This window comes from Talpa occidentalis, unplaced genomic scaffold (assembly GCF_014898055.3).
Source record: "Talpa occidentalis isolate TD23 unplaced genomic scaffold, MPIMG_talOcc4v2.1 talOcc4.7, whole genome shotgun sequence".
NCBI classification, from domain to species: domain Eukaryota; kingdom Metazoa; phylum Chordata; class Mammalia; order Eulipotyphla; family Talpidae; genus Talpa; species Talpa occidentalis.
The window spans coordinates 78253778-78280061 of record NW_023605083.1 but is presented as its reverse complement, the minus strand read 5'-3'; the positions used below and the strand labels follow the sequence as shown (position 1 = coordinate 78280061).

Genomic DNA, 26284 nt, shown 5'->3' with positions numbered 1-26284 from the left:
CTTACAAAGGAAGCACAACAATGGAGCCACACAACCACAAAGGCCTTCCAATCAACTTTTTAATGTTTCATTTTCCAAAACCATTAGGCAGTTGAGGATGTCCAGTCATTTTAAGAATTCACTTTTATGCACACACGCACACAATCTTATAAAAATTACGTTTATGTGAACATTCCTTTAGTTTTTCATTCATTCAGAAATAGGTGACAGGGACAACAAGGAATTAAAAACGGTAAGAACACCAGCCCAGGCCTCAGGAGGTTGTGTTGCGCTGGGGCAGACCTTATTGCATGAATTGCACTGATACTCCTAAGATCTTAGCTAAGGCGGCGGGGTATCTGGTGCTCCTGGGGATGGGGCGGCACTAGGAGGTGAGCTGGTGGGTCTGAGTAAACTCCCAGCGCTGGGGAGGTGGGATGGGCTGCGTGGGTTTGGGGCTGAGGCTGGGGCGGGCCTGGCTTCTGCCCACCCTTGGCGACCTTCTCTGGGGGGCTCCGGGCCCCACCCCTTTCAACGGTCCCAGTGGCCCAGTGTAGGGGGCGGGGCGGGAGCCAGACCCTAGGGTGGCAGTTTGAGCTCTGGGGAGCTGAGCCCCCGGGTGCTGTCTGGGCGCGGGGAGGGACCTGGGGAGGGCGCAGGGGAAGGAGCCTGGTCCTCGGACTCCAGAGTTGGAGCTGAAGGTCAAACGGTGGTGGGAACAGACGGGACAGGTCAGTCCAGGGACTTTCTAGGGACACTGGTCCATGGGTCTGTGCGGGAGGTAATAGGGGAAAGAGTTACACTACGCTGCGGTTTGCCTCTTCTCAGGTGTGGTAATGGTTTAGGATTTAAGGACTATGAAATTGGCATTCTTCTCTGTAGGAGCCATTTTCTAAATTGTAGAGGTACGACTGTTTGAGATTTTTATAGTAAGAGGAGTTAGGAGTTTTTTTGAAAAGCTCACTATTTCAGGTATGTAAGATGATGTGAAGTAAAGTGTCAGTCTTCGGGAATGTTCATCATTTGACTACTGGCTGAGCTTCCCTGTCCTAATCTAAGTGTCTGCATTTTCTCTGATCAGTACTGTAACCACTAATCATATGTGACTATCAGACACTTGGAATGACACAAGTCTAAATTAAATAAACTCAATTTCATGTTTACCTAAACAGACCACTTGATAACTGGTGGTCATGGTACTGGAGAGCACAGGTTAGATAGTAGGGATGGTGAAGAGAACAGGCAGAACACCGCATGCAGATAGAGCTTACTTTAATTCAAGTGAATTTCCTTTTTCTTTCAATAGCTTTTTACAAATTAAAAATTGCTGTTTACTGGCTGGCGTGAGAATGGTGTCTTCCAATGCCAGATGCATTAGGTCTTCTTGAAAACTGGTGTGGGAAACAAATGTGGGGTGCACTTCCAGTCTTAGGTTAATTCTAGTGACTAAGACAAGAGCTACTCAAATTGAAGTCTTCTTTGGAAAGTAACAGTTTTCTATTGTCACTTGTTGCCTCTCTGAAGAGTACATTTGATTATGTGACTTCTCATACCTTAAAAATGACCATGAGGGAGACTTGAGAAATGGTCTTGTATTTGTAATATTTCCCAGGGGGAACAGAAGTGACAGTTGTGATTTTTGTTATTTTATTAGACAGCATCTTAACTTTTTAGGGTGATGTTTTGTGTAATGGATGTTTGCCCACTACAGTAATTATTGAGTGTACCAAAATGACATTTAGACCAGACTCCTCCTCCTTTTTAAAATGAATTATATTTAGGAGGGGTCAGCATATTGTAAGTCATTTTAAAGAGATTCATGGGACCTTCCTTATTCACCGTGTGTTTACAATTTGAGTAATCTTGTTGTATACCCAAAAAGGAAAGAAATGTGTGTATGTAATTAATTTATATGTAGTTTTAAACTTATTAGTGCATTGTCTTGAAAGTTTACATACAGATTTGTCAGCAGTTTCCTTGTTAAACATTACCAAATTTTTTTAGACTACAGTGAATCAACTTAATTTCCATTTTTGTTAATACAGATGAAAGCTTTGCCGAGTACCTCAGAGAACTCTTAGGATGTAAATTGTAGTCTTAGGAGGTCTGTGAAAGAAGTGTGTGTGGCGAGACTGTTCTCACTTTTGCTATAATCCTAGATATTTTGTACATTATGTATTTGATAATTTGACAACTACATAGTACATTTAAGGTATAACGAAACATTTTTAGATGGATGTAAAGGAAGTAAGAATTAGAGAGGAATCTTGACAGCTTTTACTGTAAAGAAATTAAAGTTCAGTCCTTTGTCATACTGTACTTAACTAACAGGTATATAAATAAGTAAAATGACATCAATTAATTAAAAAAAAACAAAATGGTGAAACATCATCACTTTCTAATGTTTGAAAATTTATATTTATGTTTCTAAATACGTCTTTTAAATAATTGGCAATAATAAACTCTTCCTCTATATCACCATGTTAACCAACTATCTGAGTTAGTTGATATCTGGAAGCTTCCACATATACTTAGTGTGGTTAGTGATACAAAATATAAAACAACAGTCAACCTGGTCTTTATCCTGCAAATGTTCAGCTGAGAACATCTAACATGGTTATTTTCATTAAATTACCTTATGCCTGTTGGCAGGCAAACACTCCATACTTTTGGGGAACTCTGGTAGGAAAGAAATCTGCTGTACTTTTGAGCACTGTTCTCTACCATGTTCCATGAAGGATTTCAAGTGGCTTGGGATATAGAAAATACAGTACGATATGCAAAAGTCTTCAAGCATTGTGGGAACTGCTTTACAGCTATGCACATCATCATGGTAGACTGGGGTAGTAGAAGGCTTGTGAATCTGTGAAATGTTATTTACAGCTATTTCCCGCCAGTACACATACATTGAAGTTACATAAACGATCTGATAGTTTCTATCGTCTAACTAATTCTTCACCAGATTTAAAAAAAAAATTTACTAAGGATTTTTAAATTGCCTTACTGGAGATTCTTCATGTGTAGGAGAAATTTACTCTTAGAAATGGAAAAAGGGAATGAACATAAACAATAGTCCTTCAAAAGAAAGGTTAAGAATTCATAAATAGGACCTCCCTGGTGCTGCTCCCTGGCCACAGGAGGAGGGTCTCACATGGTGCACAAACCTCTCCTGCAGCCCGCTGCTCCCCTCAGCAGTGTACCTTGGTCCTTCTGCCTGCTCTGCTCCCTGCTCTGGCTCTGGTGAATTCTCTCACCCTGCCGTGCTTCTGACTGTACCCAGTGCTTGTATAAATAAGTAAATAAACAAACGAATAAATAAATAATTTGAATAAATAAATCTTTATTTTTTTCTCTTTTATTTATTTATTTATTTATTTTTTTTAATTAATGAATTTTATTTTTATATTCCCCATACAATTGCAATCCCCCCATTCTGATCCCAATCCCTCCCCTCCCGCTCCCCATCCCCCAAAAAGTGTCTCTGGTTCATAGTTTTTGTTGATTTTGATTTTCACTTTCTTATAGTTATTCATTTTCCTGGTCCCTTATTTAAGTTTTCTAGATTCCTGCTATGAGTGAGACCATCCGGTATTTTTCTTTTTCTTTTTGGCTTATTTCACTGAGCATGATACCTTCCAGCGTCATCCATGTTGCTGCAAATTGCATGTGTTTATCTTTTTTGAACGCTGAGTAATATTCCATGGTATATATGTACCACATCTTCTTGATCCAGTCATCTATTTTTGGGCATTTGGGCTGTTTCCAAAGCTTAGCTATTGTAAACAGTGCTGCTATAAACATAGGGGTGCAGGTGTTCTTTGGAATTGATGTTTCTGTGTTCTTTGGGTAAATACCTAGGAGTGGAATTGCTGGATCCTGTGGAAGCTCTATGTTTAGTAGGTCCAGAAATCTCCACACAGCTCTCCATAGTGGTTGGACCAGTTTGCACTCCCACCAACAGTGCAGAAGAGTTCCTTTTTCTCCACAACCTCACCAACATTTGTTGTTGCTAGTTTTTTTAATATGTGCCATTCTCACTGGTGTAAGATGGTATCTCATGGTAGTTTTGATTTGCATTTCCCTGATTGCAAGTGATGTTGAACATTTTTTCATATGCCTGTTGGCCATTCGCATTTCCTCTTCAGAGAAGTTTGTTTTTAGTTCCTCTGTCCATTTTTTGACTGGATTATTTTCTTTGTTGTTGTTGAGTCTCATCAGCTCTTTGCAGATTTTTGTGATCAGTCCTTTATCATTAGTGTTGGGTGCAAAAATGTTCTCCCAGTTGGTGGGGTTTCTCTTTGTTTTTGTTATTGTCTCTTTTGCTGTGCAGAAGCTCTTTAATTTGATGTAGTCCCAGCTGTTTATCTTTGCCTTCACTATCACTGCTTTGGGTGATGTGTCTGTAAAGATGTCTTTGATGTGCATATCACGTAGTGTTTCGCCTATATTTCCTTCTATGTATTTTATGGTTTCAGGTCTTATGTCTAGTTCTTTAATCCATTTTGAGTTGATTTTTGTATATGGTGTGAGGTAGTGGTCAAGCTTCATTCTTTTGCATGTAGCGACCCAGTTTTCCCAGCACCAATTATTGAACAAACTTTCTTTGCTCCAATGCATAGTCTTTGCTCCTTTGTCAAAGATTAGTTGACCATAAATCTGTGGGTTTATTTCTGGATTTTCTATTCGATTCCATTGGTCTGTATGTCTGTTCTTGTTCCAATACCATGCAGTTTTGATGATTATGGCTTTGTAGTAGAGTTTGAAGTCTGGGAGTGTGATGCCTCCATTCCCTTCTTTTTTTTTCAGGAGAGCTTTGGCTATTCGGGGTTTTTTGTGATTCCATATGAATTTCATCAATAATTGTTCTATTTCTTTGAAGAATGACATTGAAATTTTGATTGGAATAGCATTGAATCTGTATATTGCTTTTGGTAGGATGGCCATTTTAATAATGTTTATTCTCCCAATCCATGAGCAGGGGATGTCTTTCCATTTCTTTGTGTCTTCTTCTATTTCTTTTAACAGTGTTTTATAGTTTTCTTTGTATAGGTCCTTTACCTCTTTTGTTAGATTTATTCCCAAATATTTTATTTTTTTTTGTTTCAATAAGAAAAGGATGATTTTTTTGATTTCTTCTTCTTCAGATTTATTGTTTGTGTATAGGAAGGCTACTGACTTTTGCGTGTTGATTTTGTATCCTGCCACTTTACTGAACTGATTGATGAGTTGAATTAGTTTTTCTGTGGAGTTTTTGGGGTTCTCTATGTATATTATCATATCATTTGCAAAGAGTGATAGTTTGACTTCTTCTTTTCCTATTTGGATTCCTTGGATGTCTTTCTCTTGTCTTATTGCTCTGGCTAGGACTTGCAGTATTATATTGAAAAGCAGTGGTGAAAGTGGACATCCTTGTCTTGTTCCAGATCTTAATGGAATTGCTTTCAGCTTTTCACCATTGAGAATGATACTGGCTGTTGGCTTGTCATATATGGCCTTTATGATGTTGAGGTACGTTCCTTGTATCCCAAGAATTTCAAGGGCTTTTATCATGAATGGGTGTTGCACTTTGTCGAAAGCTTTCTCAGCATCTATTGATATTATCATATGATTTTTATATTTCTTTTTGTTGATGTGTTGGATAACGTTGATTGATTTTCGGATGTTAAACCATCCTTGTGTCCCTGGAATGAATCCTACTTGGTCGTGGTGAATTACCTTATGGATACACTGTTGGATTCTGATAGCTAAAATTTTATTGAGGATTTTTGCATCAGTGTTCATTAGGGAGATTGGCCTATAGTTTTCTTTTTTTGTGTTGTCCTTGTTCGGTTTTGGTATTAGTGTAATGTTGGCTTCGTAGAACGTGTTAGGTATTATACCTTCCTTCTCAATTTTTGGAAGAGTTTGTGAAGGATAGGTACCAATTCGTCTCTGAATGTTTGGTAGAATTCATTTGTAAATCCATCAGGTCCTGGGCTTTTGTTTTTGGGGAGGTTTTTTATTACCATTTCAATTTCGCTGCTTGTAATTGGTCTGTTTAGGTGTTCTATTTCTTCTTTATCTAGCTTTGGGTGATTGTAGAGTTATAGGAATGTGTCCATCTCCTTTAGATTGTTAAACTTGTTTCCATATAACTGTTCATAGTAGTTATTAATAATTCTTTTGATTTCTGCTGTGTCCGTTGTGATTTCTCCTCTTTCATTTATTATCCTATTTATTTGTGCTTTCTCCCTTTTTGCCCTTGTGAGCCTGGCAAGGGGTTTATCTATTTTATTTATTTTTTCGAAGAACCAGCTCTTGGTTTCATTGATCTTTTGGATTGTTTTTTTAGTTTCGATTTCATTTATTTCTGCTTTGGTTTTTATTATTTCTTTTCTTCTACTGGTTTTGGGGCTTTTTTGTTGTTCTTTTTCTAGATCTTTGAGTTTCGAGATTAGGTTGTTTCTTTGAGTTCTTTCTTGTTTCTTGATGTGAGCATCTATTGCTATATATTTTCCTCTTATTACTGCTTTTGCTGCATCCCATACATTTAGGAAATTGGTGTCCTCCTTGTCATTCAATTCAAAGAATTTTTTAATTTCTTCTTTGATCTCCTCATTAGTCCAGTGGACTTCCAGTAGTGTGGGTTTCAATCACCACGAGGTAGGAGAATACCTTGCCTTCTCTTTATGGTTTATTTCTAGTTTGATGCCTTCATGGTCAGAAAAGATGGTTGGTATGATTTCAATCTTGGTGTATCTGTTGATGTTTGTCTTGTGCCCCAGTATATGATCGATCCTAGAGAATGATCCGTGTGCGCTTGAGAAAAATGTATACTCAGATTTTTTTGGGTTTAGTGTTCTATATATGTCTGTTAAGCCTAAGCACTCTAGATCCTTATTTAGAGCTTTAGTGTCTTTACTTATTTTTTGTCTTGTTGATCTATCCATTGTTGATAGTGGTGTGTTGAAGTCTCCCACTACGTATGTGTTTTCTCTGATGTCTGTTTTCAGAGATGCCAATAGTTGTCTGATATATTTTGGTGCTCCTTCGTTTGGTGAATATATGTTAATGAGTGTTATTTCTTCTTGAAGTATTATCCCCTTGATCATAATGTAATGACCACTGGGGTCTCTTTTTATCTTTTTAAGTTTGAAATCTGTTTTATCTGATATGAGTATAGCTGTTCCTGCCTTCTTTTTTGGTCCATTTGCTTGTAGAATTGTTTTCCATCCTTTAACTTTGAGTCTATTTTTATCTTTTGCAGCTAAATGTGTTTCCTGGAGACAGCAAAAGGTTGGGTTTTGTTTCTTAATCCAGCCTGCAACTCTGTGTCTTTTTATTGAGAGTTTAGTCCATTTACATTTAGAGTTAGTATTGATATGTTAGCATCTGAATTTGCCATTGTGTTTGTCTTTCCTTTGATTTTATTTATTTATTCTTTTAATAACTTTCTTTGGCCTTCTTTTGTTGTTATTCGTCCCTCTGAGGTTCTGGCTTTAGGACTCCTTGTAGTATTTTTTGGAGTGGGGGTTTAGTTGCAATGAAATTCCGGAGTTTCTGTTTGTCTGGGAAGGTCCATATTCTTTCTTCAAAGAGGAAGGAGAGCTTTGCGGGATAGAGTATTCTTGGTTGGCATCTGTTTTCTTGGAGTCTGTTGACTATGTCCCTCCACTCTCTCCTTGCCCGTAGTGTTTCTTCAGAGAAGTCTGATGTCAGTCTGATTGGTTTCCCTTTGAATGTTATCTGTTTCTTCCCTCTTGTTAGTTTCATTATTTTTTCTTTGTCTTGGATTCTTGGGAGCTTTACTATTATGTGTCTTGCTGTATTTTTCCTTTCGTCATGGAAGTTTGGTGTTCTTCTTGCTTCTTGTATATCAATTTTCAGATCCTTCTTAGCGTTTGGGAAGTTCTCTTCAATTATATCCATGAATATTTTCTCTGTTCCTACATCTCTCTCCTCTCCTTCTGGGATTCCTATAACTCTTATATTTCCTTTCCTCATGGAGTCAGATAGTTCCCGAAGTCTTTCTTCGGTCTTTTTCCTTCGTACTTCTCCTTCCTTTTCTGTTTTAGTTCTTTTTATTTCTGTGTCTTCAAGAGTACTTATTCGTTCTTCCATTTCATCTATTCTGCTTTCACTGCTTTTCCCAGAGTTCTTTAGCGTCTCCATTAATTCTTTGATCTCCTGCATTTCTTTTACTTCCCTCTTTAGGGACTCAATTTCATTCTTCTGGTCATTAATTATTTTCCCCTTATCATTGTTTTCCTTTATGACTTCTGTCAGTTTTTTAATCACAGCAATTTTAAATTCTCTATCTGGAAGGCTCAGAAGTTCTTCCAAGTTACTGTCGTTGCAATCTGGTAGATGGTTTTCTTTTTGTGGTGTGCTATTTTGAATAAATAAATCTTTAAAAAAAGAATTCATAAATAGGTTAAAGGTCCTGGGAGGCATTGTTGCAGGTCATTACATTTTATGTTCAGATATTCAAAATGTTGACTTCGTTTCTTGGTTTTTCTTTCAAACTCACTTTAGGCTCCTGCTTACCCGTCTTATTTTGGAAGATTTTTTAAATACTCTGGATAATCAAACTTCTCTAAAACTAGCAAGTTACAGGAGCCATCAGACCTCACCATCCAGGTAAGAAATTGGGTCCTCACTGGTGGCCCAGTGAGTGGTTCAATCTCAGCACTATCTCTGATTTGGCTTGATTTCCATGCCCGGACAGGGAGCTAAACAACATATGGTCACAGACCTCTCTGTCTCACCCGAGGCTCCCCTTAGAAGTATGTTTTGGGAAATCTGTCTGTTTTGCTCCCGACCATGTCTCTGGTGAAGCGTCTCACCAGCACCCCTGCTACCCCGCACCTCTGGCCTACACTCCAGTTCTTCTACGCAAAATAAAGGTTAAATATAGGTAAGAAATTAAAGATTGAAATGTTTCTAAAAATTATTATTCAGTGTATGATTATGGTTTCTATATCTTTCAAAAATAGCATGTGGTGGCTTAAATATATAAGCTAAAATATTTTGTGTAATCTCAGGGGACTGAATTATCAGGGAAGGTAAAATAGGGGAAGCCGGGGATTAAGTCAGTACCCAGAGATAAAGCTTATTACTGGCCTCTACCTACTGCTAGGTGTGAAAAGCATTCTCACAAAAGCATGGAGACTGCTGGATTCTGATTAGCCACATGCAGGATTCCCTGAGTTGCTTGGGGTCAAGCACAGCTGTTTCTGAAGCCCAAATGATATTTTCCCTGTGGGCTTCATATAGAAAATTCAGAGTTGGAAAACCTTGTCCCTTCCCCAACCCCTAATGGGATGCTGATGTGTCCTGTATGGTGAGGGATGCAGCTCAGGCCCTCTTTTTGTTGTGGTGGTGATGGCATTGATTGGCATAGGAACTGTGAAGGTGGAATGTCTTAACAGGGGTCACTTTCCTTCCACTCACTCTGGGAGCACTAGTCACTGTAGCCTGGGAGAGAGGGGAAGAGCAGGTTTGACTGCAGAGTCCCTTCTGTCCATTGGGTTGTTCACAGTCCAGTTCCTATGACCTGGGCCAGAATGCTTAGGAGATGGGGACTGGGAGGGACGTTGTCCAAATCAAACTTCTATTTTTTTTCTTTTCTTCTTTTTTAAAGATTTATTTATTTATTTATACAAGCACTGGGTACAGTCAGAAGTGCGGGAGGGTAAGAGAATTCACCAGAGCCAGAGCGGGGAGCAGAACAGAGAAGGACCTAAGTACACTGCCGAGGGGAGCAGTGGGCGCGGCAGGAGAGGTCTGCGCACCATGCTGGACCCTTGCCCTGAGATGGCAGGGATCGAATTGGGGATCGAACCGGTGTCACTGAGGTTGCCAGCAGCCTCTCAACCTAGCTCTCAACCGCTGCGCCACCAGGGGAGGCCCCAAATCAAACTTCTAAAACTTTGGCTGCCAAGGCAGCATTGACTAGGGTGCAAAGATGGAGCACTGGGTTTCTCGTTGCTCCTGGAGCATTCACAGGAGAAAGTGGGAGAAGAGCAGAATTCCAGAAAAACTTGGCAGTTGCTTCCCTGGTTTCACTGACTGGCAGCTGCTGTCCTTTTGTTAATATCAGTGATGAGGTGCTTAAGAGGGGCCCTAGGGTACCTGCAGCAGATGGATCTTAGGGCAGTAAATTTTGGAAATCTAGTTTCTTTCATATGCCAGTGGATACTTGAACCCTGATTGGGGATGCCCTAAATTGGACCATCAGTTTTTTGCCACCACCATTTTAAAAATAAATACCATGTGTAATGAGCATACCGTAGGACTCTTCTGGCAGCAGTGCCATAAGACTGTGCCATCTCTGTTTTTCTCCTTGGTATTTCAAATAATCTTTTGAAAAGATTATTTGCCTTGAAGCAGATATGTAACCCAGTTATTTAATGTGCTGATCATTCCTAATATTTTAGTTTTAAAAATATTGATCCTCACATATACGCATCTGCAAGCAAAATATCTGAACATAATTTTATAATAATCCTGTGTCAGCAGACATAGAGCAAATGTCAGTTGTCACCTGCGCCTTACTTGAAAAGTTTGGAACATAAAATCTGTTGACAGTTTTTAAAGCTTAACACATAGCAGTGTGGAGGCAGCTCTCTTTTTGCTTTCACAGATCTGTTGTCCTTGAATACCTGGGGATACTGAGTAGACGCTGACATCTGTCTCACAGTAGCAAGTGCACAGTGTGCTTGGCACCTACTCTGGGCTCCTCTGGGCTGTGGGGTCTCCCATGCAGGCATTGGTAGAAACAGATGAGGATTGGAAATGGGATTATTTTTCCATTTCCCTATTCTCTATATAGAATATATAAAAAATAGCACATTAATGTTTGCATATACGAAAAGTGCATATAGAAAATAGCTTGCACATAGTAAATAGCACATCAATGTTACTCCATATGGAAAATAGCACATTAATGTTACTGCACTATTTCCAATACCTCTTGGTGGAGTCTTTGGATTTTCTATGGATATCATCACATCATCTGCAAATAGTGATAGTTTCTATTCTTTTGCAATTTGTATTCCTTTTGTATCTTTCTCTTGCCTAGTTGCCCTGGCTAGGACTGCCAATACTTTGGTGAGCAGCAGGGATGAGAGTGGACATCTTTGTCCTATTCCTGATCTGAGGGGCTATCCTTTCAGTTTTTCACCATTGTGTTTGATGTTAGCTGTGGGATGTCAGTGTCCTACGGTATGCTCATTACACATGGTATTTATTTTTAAAATGGTGGTGGCAAAGAACTGATGGTCCAATTTAGGGCATCCCCAATCAGGGTTCCAGTATCCACTGGCATACGAAAGAAACCAGATTTCCAAAACTTTACTGTCCTAAGATCCATCTGCTGCAGGTATCCTAGGGGCCCCTCTTAACCGCCTCATCACTGATATTGCTGAGATATGCTCCTTTTATTCCCAACATATTGAAAGTTGTTATCATAAGTGGGTGTGGAATCTTGTGGAATGTTTTTTCAGCATGTATTGAAATGACAATATGATTTTTTTTAAAAGATTTATTTATTTATTTATACAAACATTGGGTACAGTCAGAAGCGCAGGAGGGTGAGACAATTCACCAGAGTCACAGTGGGGAACAGAACAGGCAGAGTGATGAAGTACACTGCTGAGGGGAGCAGCGGGCGGCAGGAGAGGTCTGCGCACCATGTGGGATCCTCGCCCGGTGGCTGGGGATAGAACTGGCGCTGCAGAGTCTGCGGGCAGCTTCACAACCCAGTGCTCAACCGCTGTGCCACTGGGGAGGCCCAGAAATGACCATATGATTTTTATCTCTCTTTTTGTTGTAGTGGTGAATGGCATTGATTGGTGGATTTTCAAACAACTTCACATCTCAGGAGTTAAACCTGCTTGGTATGGTGGATGAGTCTCTTAGTACATATGTAAAGTATATGTATTTTATTTTTATATTCCCCATACAATTGCAAACGCCCCATTCTGACCCCAATCCTTCCCCTCCCGCCCCCCCACCCCCCAAAAAGTGTCTCTGGTTCATAGTTTTTTGTTGATTTTGATTTTCACTTTCTTATATTCATTTTCCTGGTCCCTTATTTAAGTTTTCTAGATTCCTGCTATGAGTGAGACCATCCGGTATTTTTCTTTTTCTTTTTGGCTTATTTCGCTGAGCATGATCCCTTCCAGTGCCATCCATGTTGCTGCAAATTGCATGTGTTTATCTTTTTTGAATGCTGAGTAATATTCCATGGTATATATGTACCACATCTTCTTGATCCAGTCATCTATTTTTGGGCATTTGGGTTGTTTCCAAAGCTTAGCTATTGTAAACAGTGCTGCTATAAACATAGGAGTGCAGGTGCTCTTTGGAATTGATGTTTCTGTGTCCTTTGGGTAAATACCTAGGAGTGGAATTGCTGGATCATATGGAAGCTCTATGTTTAGTAGGTCCAGAAATCTCCACACAGCTCTCCATAGTGGTTGGACCAGTTTGCACTCCCACCAACAGTGCACAAGAGTTCCTTTTTCTCCACATCCTCGCCAACATTTGTTGTTGCTAGTTTTTTAATATGTGCCATTCTCACTGGTGTGAGATGGTATCTCATGGTAGTTTTGATTTGCATTTCCCTGATTACAAGTGATGTTGAACATTTTTTCATATGTCTGTTGGCCATTTGCATTTCCTCTTCAGAGAAGTTTCTTTTTAGCTCTTCTGCCCATTTTTTGACTGGATTATTTTCTTTGTTGTTGCTGAGTCTCATCAGCTCTTTGCAGATTTTTGTGATCAGTCCTTTATCATTAGTGTTGGGTGCAAAAATGTTCTCCCAGTTGGTGGGGTTTCTCTTTGTTTTTGTTATTGTCTCTTTTGCTGTGCAGAAGCTCTTTAATTTGATGTAGTCCCAGCTGTTTATCTTTCTCTTCACTATCACTGCTTTGGGTGATGTGTCTGTAAAGATGTCTTTGATGTGCAAATCCCGTAGTGTTTCGCCTATATTTCCTTCTATATATTTTATGGTTTCAGGTCTTATGTCTAGTATATGTATTTTATACAATTTATATACATTATATTGCTGAATTTGATCTCCCAAGATCTTCTTGCATCTGTGTTTATCAGAGATGTTGTTCCACAGTCAGCCTTCCTTGCACTGCCCTTGTTTGGTTGTGAGATTAAGCTAATCATGGCCTTATAAAATGGCATATAACTGGCATATAACTCACTCTTCAATTCCTTTAGAAGAGTTTGAGGGTTTGCATTGGGTTTTCTTTAAGAGTTTGAGAGACTTATCTAGTGAAGCCATCTCTTCTGGGCTTTTGTTCTTGGGGAGACTTTTGATTACTCTTTGATTTCTTGGCTTGCATGTATTCTTTTCAAGCTGTGTTTTATTTCAGTTGAGTTTTGAAAGTTGTGATTCTAAACATTATCCAATTTGCTTGCATGTGCATTTTCGAATTACCTCTTAAGATACTTTGCATTATTGTTTGCCATCTTTCCTTTCTTATTCTTTTATTTGGTTTATACTCTTGTTTTGTAGTGTAACAAGAGCTTAATCATTTTGCATATACTTTCAAAGAACCAGTTCTTCATTTCATGGATAATTTGCAACAATGTTTTGGTTTCTATCTCATTTAATTCTGCTCTAATTTTTGTTATTTACTCAATGCCTGATTTTTTTACTTTCATTTGATTTTCATATCCTAGTTCCTTCAGTTGTTAAGTGGGGTTTTTTATTAGAGACTTTTTTTATTGATTGATGTGGACCTCTATTATCATGTATTTCTCTCTTAAAATTCCTTTTGTATTAGGAGGACCTAGAACTTTATTTTCCATATTCATTGGTCTCAAAATAATTGTCAAGTTCTTTGATTTCATTATTTTTGTTTAGCCCCTCCATGTTTCGATATTTCCATGTTTCACTAAGTGGTTCTTTCCTCTTGTGGTTCTTTATCCTTGTGTGATCAAAAGGATACACGATGTAATACAGGATGTAAGTTTAAGTTCCATATATTTGTGAGATATATTTTGTGTCCTAACATATGATCAATCCCTGAGAATGTCCCGTGTGCACTTGAGAAGTATATGTGTTCCATTTCTTTTGGAATGGAAAGTGTACTTTTCTGTACTTTTCTTCCATCTGATCCAATACTCTATGAAGGCTGTTGTCCCTTTGTTCATTTTCTGTCTTGATTATGAAGTCATTGGTGTTAAGTAGTAGGTTGAGATGTTCTGTATTGTGTTACTGTCAATGTGTTGTTTAGGTCTATTCATGTTGCTTTATAATTTTGGGTGAATCTCTGGTGCACAACTACTAGTAACAGTTTTCACACAGTGAAGAATTGTCCTCGTGGTCATTACATAATATCCATTGCCACTAAGATCAGGATCAAGACAGGGTGTCCACTAGAACCCTTGTTATTCAAGGGTTTGGACGTTCTAGCTGAAATAATAGACAAGAAAAAGACATAAAGAGAACCATATAGGAAAAGAAGTGTAACTTTCAAAATTCAAGATGATATGTTAATATAATTAGAAAAAAAAAAGCTCTTCACAAGATTTTCAGGTGAATGAGTATATTAAAGTTACAGGATACAAAACCAAAGAAAAATCAGTTGTATTTCAGTAAGCAAAAAATGTATCAGAGGAAAGGGAAATAAGGAATGCAGTTGCATTTACATTCACAACAAAACAAATGAAATGCCTGGGAATAAACATAATGAAGGAAGAAATGGAATTGCATATTGAAATGTATTTAAACCTGTTAAAGAAAATAAAAGAAGACACAAACAAGAAACTACCCTCGTGGTGGGATGAATTCAGATCAAGCAAGTGTCTCAACTTCAGAATTCTCACCTGGTTGCCTGGGATCTGTCCTTGGTTGCAAGTGAAAACCAGGAGGCTGAGAGTCCCTATGAGTTGCAAAGTCCCATTCCGCCTTTTTCGAGATCCTTTGAGAGGGTCATCAAGCTTCCCTGTTTGAGGGCTTTGTTTCTTGGGGAACTTAACCTTCTCTGAGGAGCTGCAGTTGGCAAGTCTGCTCTGGATGCTGGTGGATACCTGTGTGGTGACTATAGGGGGCCATGTGGAGTTGCTGGTCCCTTAATGTCTCCACCGCTCTCTGCTAGTAGAATGCAGTGAGATACCCAAACTGGGTCATTGGACTACTTCCTGGCAAACCAGAGCAACCTTGCTTCCTTCCACTGCCTCCCACTCTGTTTTCCACAGTCTTCTGGGGACTGCACATAGTCTCACCTTTGCTTCACTGGCCAGGAGGGCAAGTCTCTCCTCTGGGGCAGGTGGACACAGTCCTCAGCACCTCTCATCACTCCCACCACACCCATGCTCATAACCTCTGTCCATTTCATCAGGAGAGAAGGGACCCCGTTCAGGGTCATCTATTTCCACAAAGATATGTGTCAGAAATGTCACATTTGATGACACAGAGAAAACATCTCCCATAGCTGTTGAGGTATGAGGAATATCAGCTTCTGCACATTCCTCCCACACAGCAGCACTAGTTCAAGCAAAAAGAAGGAAAGCATTGAGGACCCATTCTCTGGCGTGTTTCTTAAGAAGTCTTGCTCATTATGGCAAGTTCTGTCTGCTTTCCTTTGTTTATTTAGTAGGGGAATATGAAATCCTACCAGCAAATGTTGTATTTGGTGAAGACAGGCTTGGCTCCCTGTGGAAAGCCTCCCCCTATGGTGGCATCCCTATTGATGTCAGCGCAGGCCCCCAGAAGAGTGAACCCTAACTCCTTCCCCTCCCCAGTGACAGATGACACTACCACTTCACATGAGAAAAAAAATTTCCTTTGAAAATCAATAATGTGACAGAAAAATGACATTAATATTAGAAGATATGCTCACATGACAAAAAAAATCATAGTTTCTGCAGACTGAAAAGGGAAGTGGTCCTCCAAGGAAAGGTGGGAGAGCCATGATTATGAAGGAGATAGTGCCATGAACACTGAGGGTGGTGGCCTGAGTCCCATAGGACCCTAGACCTGTCTGGAAGGTTCTGACTGGAGGCCTGGACTGCCTCAGTGGCAAGACTCTTTTTCTGGGTCTTCCCATTTGTTACAAATACTCTGGCCTTGAGATCTGACTTGGTAACCTTAGGGGCTGTTACTCATAATTCTCCTTTGCTCTTGAAACAACAGAAACATGTGGTAGTGAGAATGTCCACCCCCTGTGTCCTGGAGTCTCCCTTTGCCAGAATCAGGATGACCTTGGTGAAGGGCCATTTTCCCCTCTAGGATATGCCCAAGAAGCCTGATGAGTGCTTGAGCATCAGTGTCCCAGTCACCCATAAAGGAGCTGCTTCTCACTGGTCTCTGCTCTAGGCAATGGTGGTTTGATGCTTATGATATTGCTGGGCATTTTCCGGACCTTTGTTTTGGCGAAGGAAAATCCACTGAAGAAAATTTCTTCTTTTTTTTCCTGATGTTCTTGAGGTGTCTGTCCCTTCATCTGCAGGAGATGGAAGGGCTTGCTTGTTGGGGACTCTGATTCCTTACCCAGTGAAGAATGACTCATCTCACTGCTTCAGAAGGTTTCTGTCCTGCAATTTTTTTTTTTCATTTTGTTGTCTGTGTTTGGACCTCTTGCAACTTTTCCCCTCATGAGTAGGGGCACATGTCTGGCCTCGGCTCCTTTTCTGCTACCACAGGCACTGGGGCTCAAGCCACCCCGGCTTCTGTCTCCTTTGGATGAGAAGTCATCGATCCCCTGAGAAGCTGGCCAGTCTCCACTGGTCGCCCTCTGGACGTTGGTTGATCCTGGGGAAGGCAAAGGGTCTGTTGCACTGAATACATCAGCCTGGTGGACTTCAAGAAGCACATCACAGCCTTGAAGGAGCACAGCAAGAAGGCATCCTGGAGACTGGCTCTGGGACACTGTCAGTGTCTGGTTCTGAGTATCATTCTCCTGCATCTGCTGTATAAACTGTTTGTTGGTGTGAGGCTCTTCCTGGATCCTGGAGGTTTTGATCTCTTAAGGTCCATATTCGTGCTATGGATGTGACTCCCCAGGTTATTTCTGAAGTGACTGGGTTTAATGGTGACCTCCAATGCAAGGACCTCTTTGATGTCCACATCCCCCCCATGTTCTCTGAGTTCTGCACATCGGGGCCCTAATGTCAGGTCCATTGTTGCCATGATCCGAGTCTCAGGGGTGCACAGTCACTGATACTCTTCTTCTTGTGCTCGCTGTCTAAGTCCAACCTCTGTGTAGGACCAGACATGGAGGACACTCAGGCACTTAGCGGTGACCCATGAGGTCTCTGCATGCAAGCTCTGATTGGGGTTCTCTGTGTGAGCCTTTAGGGGTCTCAGTGTTGGACTGTGTCAGAGGCACCTGCACACCTGAGTCAGAGATCTCTGGCAGGATTCCCTTTGAGTCTGTTGGTGGTCACTGTGGGAATCTGTCATGGTGCTATTTGGGCCTCTGCCACTTTCTGAGAAATTAACTCAACACATGAGGTCTCAATTTGTCTCCAGGGAGCTGTCTTTGGTGTTAAGTGAAAGCATGAGGCTGTGAGTACCTACTGTGCTTCCCTGTCCCCCTTCAGATTTTCCAGAGGTCTGTTGATAGGGACATCAAACTTCCCTGCTTTAGGGCTCTGCTTCTCCGGGAACTTGACCTATTTTGAGAGCTGTAGGAGGCAAGTCTGCTCTGGATGCTGGTGGTAGTCTGTGGGGACCTTAGGGGGTCTGTGGTTTTGCTGGGCCCCCAATGTCTCCTCCCTTCTCTGCTTGTTGAATGCAGTGATGTGCCAGCCTCCCTCACTGCACTAACTATGAGCAACTCAGAACCACTTTGCTTCCATCACCCACCTCCCACTCTATTTGCTGTGTTCCACAGTCAGACGGGACTGCACTTAGGATCATCCCTGCTCCACTGCCCAAGAAGGTCAGACCCTCTGCTGCAATTGATGACATGATCCTCAGCACCTCCCTGCAATCCCAACAGACCTTGCCTCTTACCCTCAATCCTTGTCATTAGGAGAGAAGAGGTCCCGGGAAGATGTCCACTATTCTCCCAAAGGCATGGGGGCAGAGTACTCCTACATTTTGGCTTGAGGACAGCACCCTTCACCCCAGCTCCATACAGACATCTCCCACACTTGTTGAAACCTGAGAGGAATTTCGGTTTCTGCTCTATCCTCCCTGAAATATCACCAGCTCAGGCAGAGAGACAGCAGGAGATGATGCCAGACCCTCTCTTGGCCTGTGTCTTAAGAAACTTGCTCATATTGTCAACTTCTACCTGCTTTCCTCAATTCTTTCAGTAGGGTGCTGTGAAATCCCAAGGTGCCATCCCATGAAGTCAGAGAGGGGCCTCAAAAGAGAACCTGACCACTGCCCGTCTCTATAGACAGTGGCCACCACCATATTTCAGGGGACCAAACATGTATTTTGAGAAATATTGGGATGCTAAAACCACTTTACTCTGCAGACATGCTCACATGCGTCACCACGTACTGTGCATGGTGTGCATCTGTCCCTGGAGGAATCTGTCCCATTGGGAAACCTGGGAGAAGCATGATTTTGATGGAAAGAGTGCCTTAGGGTGTGGGGGTGGTGGCTTGATGCCCCAGGCACCCTGGACCTGTGTTGTCAGGGTCTGGCTGGTGTCCTGGGTCCTTGGGTGGCACCTCCCTACTTCTGCTCCACCCACTCCTGTTAGGGCAGCTATGGACCTGAGAGCTGCCTTGGTGAGCATAGGGGCTGTTGCTCATCCCTCTCCTTTGCTCTGATAGGTGAGAGCTCTGTGGCAGGACAAATGCCCACCCTCTGGGGCCTGGAGTCTCTCAGAGGGAGGATGACCTTGGTGAAGGTCCATTTTCTTTTCCAGGGCATTAGCACCCTCATCATCCCTCAGTGAACTGTTTCTGGGTGGTCCGAGGAGCTGGGTAGGGGTGGCGGCAGGCTTGCTGGGTGTCTTCCATTGTTTTGTCTTTGCCAGGAAAGACCCACAGCAGAAAGTTGCTCATTATTTCCTGATGGGACTTCTTGAGGTGCCTGTCGCTCTGCAGGAGATGGCAGGGCTTGCTTCTTGGGGTCGCTGCCCTCACCCAGAAGAGGGTATCGCATCTCTCTGGATTTAGAGCCCTCTGTCCTGCCAACTTTAGTTCTTCTTCTTGGGACCGCTAGGAATGTTTTTCCTCATGAGTGGGTGCATGAGTCTGACCCCTGCTACTTTTCCACAGGTGCTGGGACTTGTGCTGCCTTTGGCAACTCTCTCATTTGGATGAGATGCATCCCGCCCCCAAGATCCTGGCCCGTCTCCACCGGTTAAGCTCGGAAAATGGCTGATACCTGAGAAGCCAGGTGTCTGCAGCAGGGAACTCTTCAGCCTGGCAGTCTTGGGGATGCCTGTCAGTGGCACAGTCCTGAAGGAGCACAGCAGGGACGCAGCCTGGAGACTGGTTCTGAGACGCTGTAAACCTCTGATATTGGCCCTTCCTGAACCACACCTCTAGACATGATTCTTCCCTATCTGCTTCCGTAGATTTTTTTGGGTGTTGCGGGGCTCTTTCTGGATCCCCTGGGTTGGATGTGGGTACTCAGGTGACTGCTGGTGTGACTCAATTTCATGGTTCCTTACCAGCAGGGACATCTTTGATCCCTTCACATGTAAGTTGCTGTCTGACCTCTGCACATTGGGATCCTAACATGAGGTCCACTGTTGCCACGCTCTGGTAGGAGTCTGGTGATGAGACTCTCACTCTCCTCCCTTGCTCATCTGTGGCCATTACTGAACTTGGGTTGGCTCTAGGCTGCCTCCCTCAACCCCCAGGACATTCCATCTGCCCCAGAGCCTGCCCACCAAGGGGTACGTTAAGGTTGGGATTGGGCCCTTCTTTCCTGTCCAGTAACAGGGGTCTCTGAGGTGCTGTGGTCATCACCACATGGGGTCCCTGCCTGGGCCTTCTGGGAGTCCTCATTGGCAGGAAAGGGGGCTGGGAAGAAAGGCACCTCAGTGAGGTTGGAATTGATATTTTATTATCAAGCTGTGCTTCTAATGGTGTAGGGTTTGATACCAGGGCTTAATTAACTTGCCTTTGGAGCCCATCCCTGATACACAGAAGGCTAAGCTAGAAAAGAAAGACTGCAGATGGGCTGAGGCTGGAACTTTTTTCAACTTGAAGAGATTAGCAACTTCAGTATTCTGAAGGGCAAGTGCCTCCTGGGCCTCACACTAACTTGTATTAGTGAGCCGGCTGAGCACAGACAACTGCAGTCAGGCAGTTGTGTAACTCGCTGGCGGAGGAGACTCATGTCCAGGCTCCTTGGGAGGGTGGACTGTCTGGGAAGGGAAAAGGCATGTTGGTCACCAGCCTGGAGCAATGACCTTCCAGGGGAATCTGACCCTTTAGAGACTGCCAGAATTTCCTGATGAAATGGGCTTCCAGGATGATTTCTGTGTTATCTGCAGGCAACTGTTTAAGGGCCTCATTATCTTTCCTTTTAACAATGACCTTCAAGCCTGGGAGTCCCCAAAATGCTGGGAGATGTTGGTGGCTTTCCTGGTGGCTTCTTGCAATTATTTATGCACAGAGGCTGAATTCCTGCTTCCTAGCAGCTTCTGCTAGAGGTGACATTGCAGGTTTTGTATTGTCATTGGCATGAAGGATTGTGACCTGTTCTGAGCCACAGGGCTAGATACCCTACAGCAACCCCTCTAGATTGGTCGTGAAGTTGGTGGGAATGGAAAGGAGCATTAGAAGTGGGGCTGAGTTTCAACCTGAGCCTTATATCCAGCCCATGATTGGGCTGCAGAAGGAGTTTAGTGTTGGGGTTGGACCACAGGGGACTGGACTAAGGGCTGGACCAGAGAGTGATGTGAAGCTACTACTACTTCATGAATTTGCCCAGGTAAGACATTAAACAGTTGTTCCAACAGAATGGAGGGAAGATCTGGGGATCCAGAGACCATGACAGATCCATTAAGGACTCACTGTGCAGATTCATAGATCCCAAGGTTTTCTGTAAGTGGTCCCCCAAAATCTCAGGACATGGTAGCTCTCTAGCACCCAGCAGCTGCTCTAATCTGTCTTTCATGCTCCAGAATGGCGGGCCACCCATGATATCCTCTGTGTCATCCAGCGACTTGAGCATATTCCCTGAAGAATTTAGGTGACTGACCCTTCTGCTGCTTCTTTGTCCTTTCAGCTGCACTCTCAGCTTCCGGGAGTCAGGGATGATGAAAGTCGGGCTACCAGCCTCCACCTGGTGGTTTTTAGTGTTGTCCCAGAATGGGGCCCTTGGTTAGGGGATTGGAAGGCCCCCTCTCAATGACTCAGGATGTGACCACGCTGAGAGGCTCAAGGCTTTGGCCCTTCTGGAATCCCACCAGGACATGGACGTAAAAGGACGGGTTGAGCATCCTAGGCCTGAGATGGTTTAGATGGGAGACTGTGTCCAAGGGATATGGGAGAAGAGTATGGGGCAGTGCCCATTGGCAGTGACAACGAGTCACACTGAGGAAGAGTCAAGCTGGAGCCTGGAGATGGGTGGCCAGCAAAGGCCATCAGAGATGGAGGCCAGGCCTCTGAACCAGGGGGCGCTGAGTGGCGAGGTGAAGGAGCAGGTAAATGGGGGCAAAGGCTCTCCAGGGGACGAGGAGTGTATGATGGCTCAGAAGCGGTCAGTATGACTCTGAACTAACAGAAAGTAAGGAAAACATGGGTCCTGATGAGTGGGTGGAGGCCAGAGGTAAGGAGTGCATGGTCAGAGAAGCTGACAGGGACATGGCAGGAGTAGCAACTTCCACACACTTCCCTGAATGCTGGTGGGCTCTGGCAGATGCTGCTTTCCACCCATTGCTCAGGGGGTCGTGACCTAAGGGCTGATGGCAGTGCCCTTTTCATGGTGCATCCTCAGGTGGCTGCACAAGACAGGAGGCCCAAGCTATGGCCAAGAGAAGAGGAACCAGGAGGCCCAGGCAGGACAGGCAGCATGGGCACCCGTATCCCAGTCTCCTTCCATTGCCCCTGGCTGACCTGGGCTACCAGCCTCCACCTGTCGTTTTCTAGTGCTACCCAGAATAGTGCACCTGATAGGGGGCTGGGAAGGGGCTGTCAAAGGGACCCAGGTTGTGACCATGCTGAGAGTCTCAAGGCTTTGGCAATCCTTGAGTCCCAAGTGGTCAGGGACAAAAAGGACAGGTTAAGTATCTTAGGACTGCAAATATTGTTGGTTTCACTTCTGATTTGGATTCCTTTTATTTCTATCCATTGCTTAACTGACTGTGCTGACTGGACTGCCAGTACTTTGTTGAATATCACTGATGAGATCCCGACATACCTGTCCTGTTCCTATTCTTAGGGAAAACCTTTCAGTATTTTTAAATTAATATGCGTACAAGATCTGGGTGTAGGCCTGTGGAGTGGTGGATGAGATGATTCGCCAGAGACAGAGTGGGGAGAAGAGCAACATAAATGGAGCTGGAAGGAATCATGCTTAGTAAAATAAGCCAGAAAGAGAAAGAAAAATGCTAGATGGTCTCATTCACAGCAGGAATTTAGTAAACCCAAATAAGGGATCAGGAAAAAGACTAATTTAATATAGTGAAAATCAAAATCAACAGGCAACTATAAACCAGAGGCACACTGTGGGGGCAGGGGAGAAAGGAGTCAGATCAAAACAAGGATGGTGGGAATTTTACCGAAACTATAACCAAGATGAAGAGGCACACATTGTACAAAATGAAAAAATGATGTAAATTATATAAAATGAAAAAAAAATGATTTTTTCCAATAAAATAAAATAAAATACACTGCTGAGGGTTGCAGCAGGCAAGATAGGAAAGGTCTGCTGCACCATGTGGGTATTTCCCTGGCCTGGGATCGAACTCATGTTGCAGTGGCTGAGATAACTTGATATGCTGTGTCTTTAACCCCTGAACCACCAGGGAGAACCCAAATCTTTCAGTTTTTTAACTAAGTGTGCTTTTCTCTATATGGCATTTATTATGATGAGATATGTCCCCTTCACAATTTATGAGAAACTTCACTGATAAATGGGTGTGGAAATTGTGAAATGTTTTCTCTGTGTCTATTGAAATGACCATGTGAATTTTCTCCCTTGTTGATGTGGTGAATGTCGTTGCTTGCATAATGTATAGGAAACAATTTTGTATCTCTGCAGTTAAATCTACTTGGCCATGATGAATTATTCAATTAATGTATTGCTGGATTAATCTGCCAAAATTCTCTGGGGGACTTTTGCATCTATGTTCATCAGAGATATTGACCTATGTTTTCCATTTGTACTGTCATTGTTTGGTTTTGAGACCAAGCTAATTTGGCCTTTTAAAATGTGATATGGAAATTTCCTTACTGTTCAATGATTTTTTGAAGGGTTGAGGTTAGATCTTCTTTAAAGTATGAAATATTTGCATTTGGGGATAAAAGAAAATCAGTGGACCTTGAGGGGATTATGTTAAGTAAAACAAGTTAAACAGGGAAAGGCAGATACCACTTTCACTTATCTGTGGAATATAAATACACAAAACACTTGTTTTGTACTGAAGAGTTGGAACAAATCTTGAACTTATCAAGATGAAGCTAATGGTTACCTGAGTGAGCAGGGGAGAGAGAGGAGGGTATGGGAGAATTGGAGAGGTAAGGTGTGGGCATGTGTGAATTGAAGGGGGGGGGAGATCTGGAAATGAACATGACAAAAACAGAGATGAAAAACTGGTTGGAGGGGTTCAACAGCACATTGAAATGCAGAAAAAAGAATCATCAGATTTGAAGGTGGAGTAATAAAAATTAAGCATTCTGAAGAACAAAGAGAAAAGAGTTTGAAAAAAACTGTCCTGTGAGACATCCTTAGGCACACCACGCATATGAATGAGAGTGCTAGAAAGAAAGGAAGGAAAAGAAAATAAAATGTTGTAGAATTACTGGCTGGAAACTTAACAAATATGATGAAAACGATTAATCCACAGACAATGTTTACCTCTAGCAAGATAAAAACAAAGAAATCCACCTTTTGTCTCATAGTCAAACTGTTATAGGACAGACTGTGGGAAAACAAAGGGTTAATTTTTAAATAGCAAGAGTAAAACAGTTCTTCATATCCAGAGGGACCACAATAAGAATGATCAAACTTCTAATCAGGAAATTTGGTGGGAAGGATGAGATATTCAAAGAGCTGCTTGCAGTCCCACTTACAAGAGTAACTGCAGGAGGCCTTTTGAACTGAAATGCTTGATTCTTATTTGAAAATGCAGGATGTTTTAGAGGATTGTGTTTGAGTGTGTGTGTGTGGGGGGCTGTGACATATGTCTATGAGTACAGAGTGTTGGAAATATTTTCAGTTTAACTTTTATTAATTTCAGAAGCAAAAATTCTAGAAACTTATGAATATATATATATATATATAGAGAGAGAGAGAGAAGGTTTGAATATTTTAATTGTTTATGTCTTTATCTTTCTAAGTTTTGGGCAATTATTCAATTATTCTCTTGTTAAAGAGAATGGAGATTAACTGCAATGAAAGTTTGTATTTTTTTCCCTCAAAGTTCACAAATAAATATAAAGGAAATTTATATTCTGAGTTTGCATCAATGAAAGGACATTATGAGGGACAATGAAACCATTATGGGGAAAAGGTGGCCTTTAAGACAGTTTCCTGAGAGTATAGTCCCTGAGACATAAGTAAAACTTCCAGGAGCAACCCCAGATTTTCCAAAGATATGAAATTGATGAAGCTCAAGCAGCGATGGCAAAGGATCCAGGAACAACTGGGCTCCAGGTGGAATGACCAGTGACGTGACTGTGACTGTGGACTCTCAACAGGGTAAGGGGCGGCATTGAAGGGTCAGCAGAGGGTGGAGCAAACTAAGGGAGGGGCTGGGATTTCCCCTCCTCCTCTGACTCTCACCCCCTTGTCCTCAGGAGCCTATGATGAGGGCCTGGGTTTAGGCCCCAAGTGCACTCCCAGGGTTCAATTGCTCAAGAGCAGCTGTGCGATTCAGACCATGGAGAATTATCTCTTGTCTCTGAAGAGCGCTGTGCCTTGTGGGCTGAGCTCCAACTGCAGTGGCTGGGTGACGGATCCCATCTTCGTCTTCCTGTGTGGGTGGGGGCTCTACTTCCTGCTACTTGCCTGCCTCCAGAGTACTCCATCCTTACCACCACCTTGGAGGGACAGAAACTCCAGGAAGGTAAGAAGCCCTTGGGCCCGACCCAGTGCCACAGGATTCTCTCTTCTGTCCACAGTCATGTGAGAGACTCCTGGGAAGGGAGAGAACAGATCATCTTTTCTCAGGAAAGAATAGAACCTCATGATCCTGGAGACAAGCCAGGCCAGCCGGGGTGTGAGTGGCTCACTAGGATTTCTGTCTGAAGGTGTCAGACCAGGGGTCCAGGTCAGTAGAGGTTCCAGGGCAAAGTCCCAAATGGCGCCCAGGGACAGGGTGCCTGAGAGGGGTGACCTCTGAGGGAAGCCAGGCCCTGAGCACTGTCCCCCAGGTGCCTTGCTGTGGCGGGTGTGTGCGGCCAGCTTATCCTCATCTGAGGTTAATGGGGTCTGGGGGTTGTGCAGAGACCCTGGAGCCTCTGAGCAGGACAGAGTAGAGCGCTGGTCAGCGGAAACAGGTCCTATCTGAACTCATGGAGCTCAGCACCTGGAGGTCTGAGGATTTGTGTTTCTTGGGTAGGGCTGGAGAGACCTATGATGGGTCTAACACAGAAGATCCTTTTTGTGATATTCCACGAAGGAACACTTTAGAAATGAGGAGAGGGAGAAGCAATGTGGAAAGTCACGTTCATGTGCACTGACTGTCTGCAGCTAGAGAGGACAGTGAGAAATGGATCCCATCTCTCTTTTATTCTCATTTCTCAGCATCAAAAGGAGCTGAAAGGGAGGGATAGAAGCTGAAAGAAACATTGAGTTTTGAAAGGGAAGTGGCTGTAGGTCAGCTTGACTGAGTGTCACCCTATTTCTCCTGACTCTGAGTCCCTACTCCCAATTCCAAGGATGCCAGGGCTCATACCTCAGGCACAGAGCCATGGGGGAGGCTCATGGGATGAGATGGAGCCCTGACACCTCCCAGATTCCAGGCACAGAAGACAGGCTAGGAAATGTGTGCTGCGGGCAGGGACACACAGCAGGAGTGGACCAGCAGTGGGTGGCCAGGGACGTGGGTCCTCCAAGTCCAGCTAGAGACAAGTAGTTTAATCAGCCTTGCTGCCCGTAATATTTCACCCTTCTTCATACCAATGGCAATTCAAACGTGCAATGTCACCACTTGCAGAAGCAGCTAGAAATTGGGACTTCAGCTCCTGTGCATAAAAACATCATAGAATCCAC

At 42.8% G+C, this 26284-nt stretch overlaps 1 long non-coding RNA gene across 1 annotated transcript; it reads left to right on the top strand.

Annotated features, from left to right (window-relative positions):
• Nucleotides 1-629: 629 nt before the first annotated feature.
• LOC119232609 (uncharacterized) lies at nt 630-24598 on the top strand. Its single transcript, XR_005122166.2, has 3 exons — nt 630-710; nt 8494-8598; nt 19168-24598. It is a non-coding gene; the product is annotated as an uncharacterized LOC119232609 (long non-coding RNA).
• Nucleotides 24599-26284: the final 1686 nt, after the last annotated feature.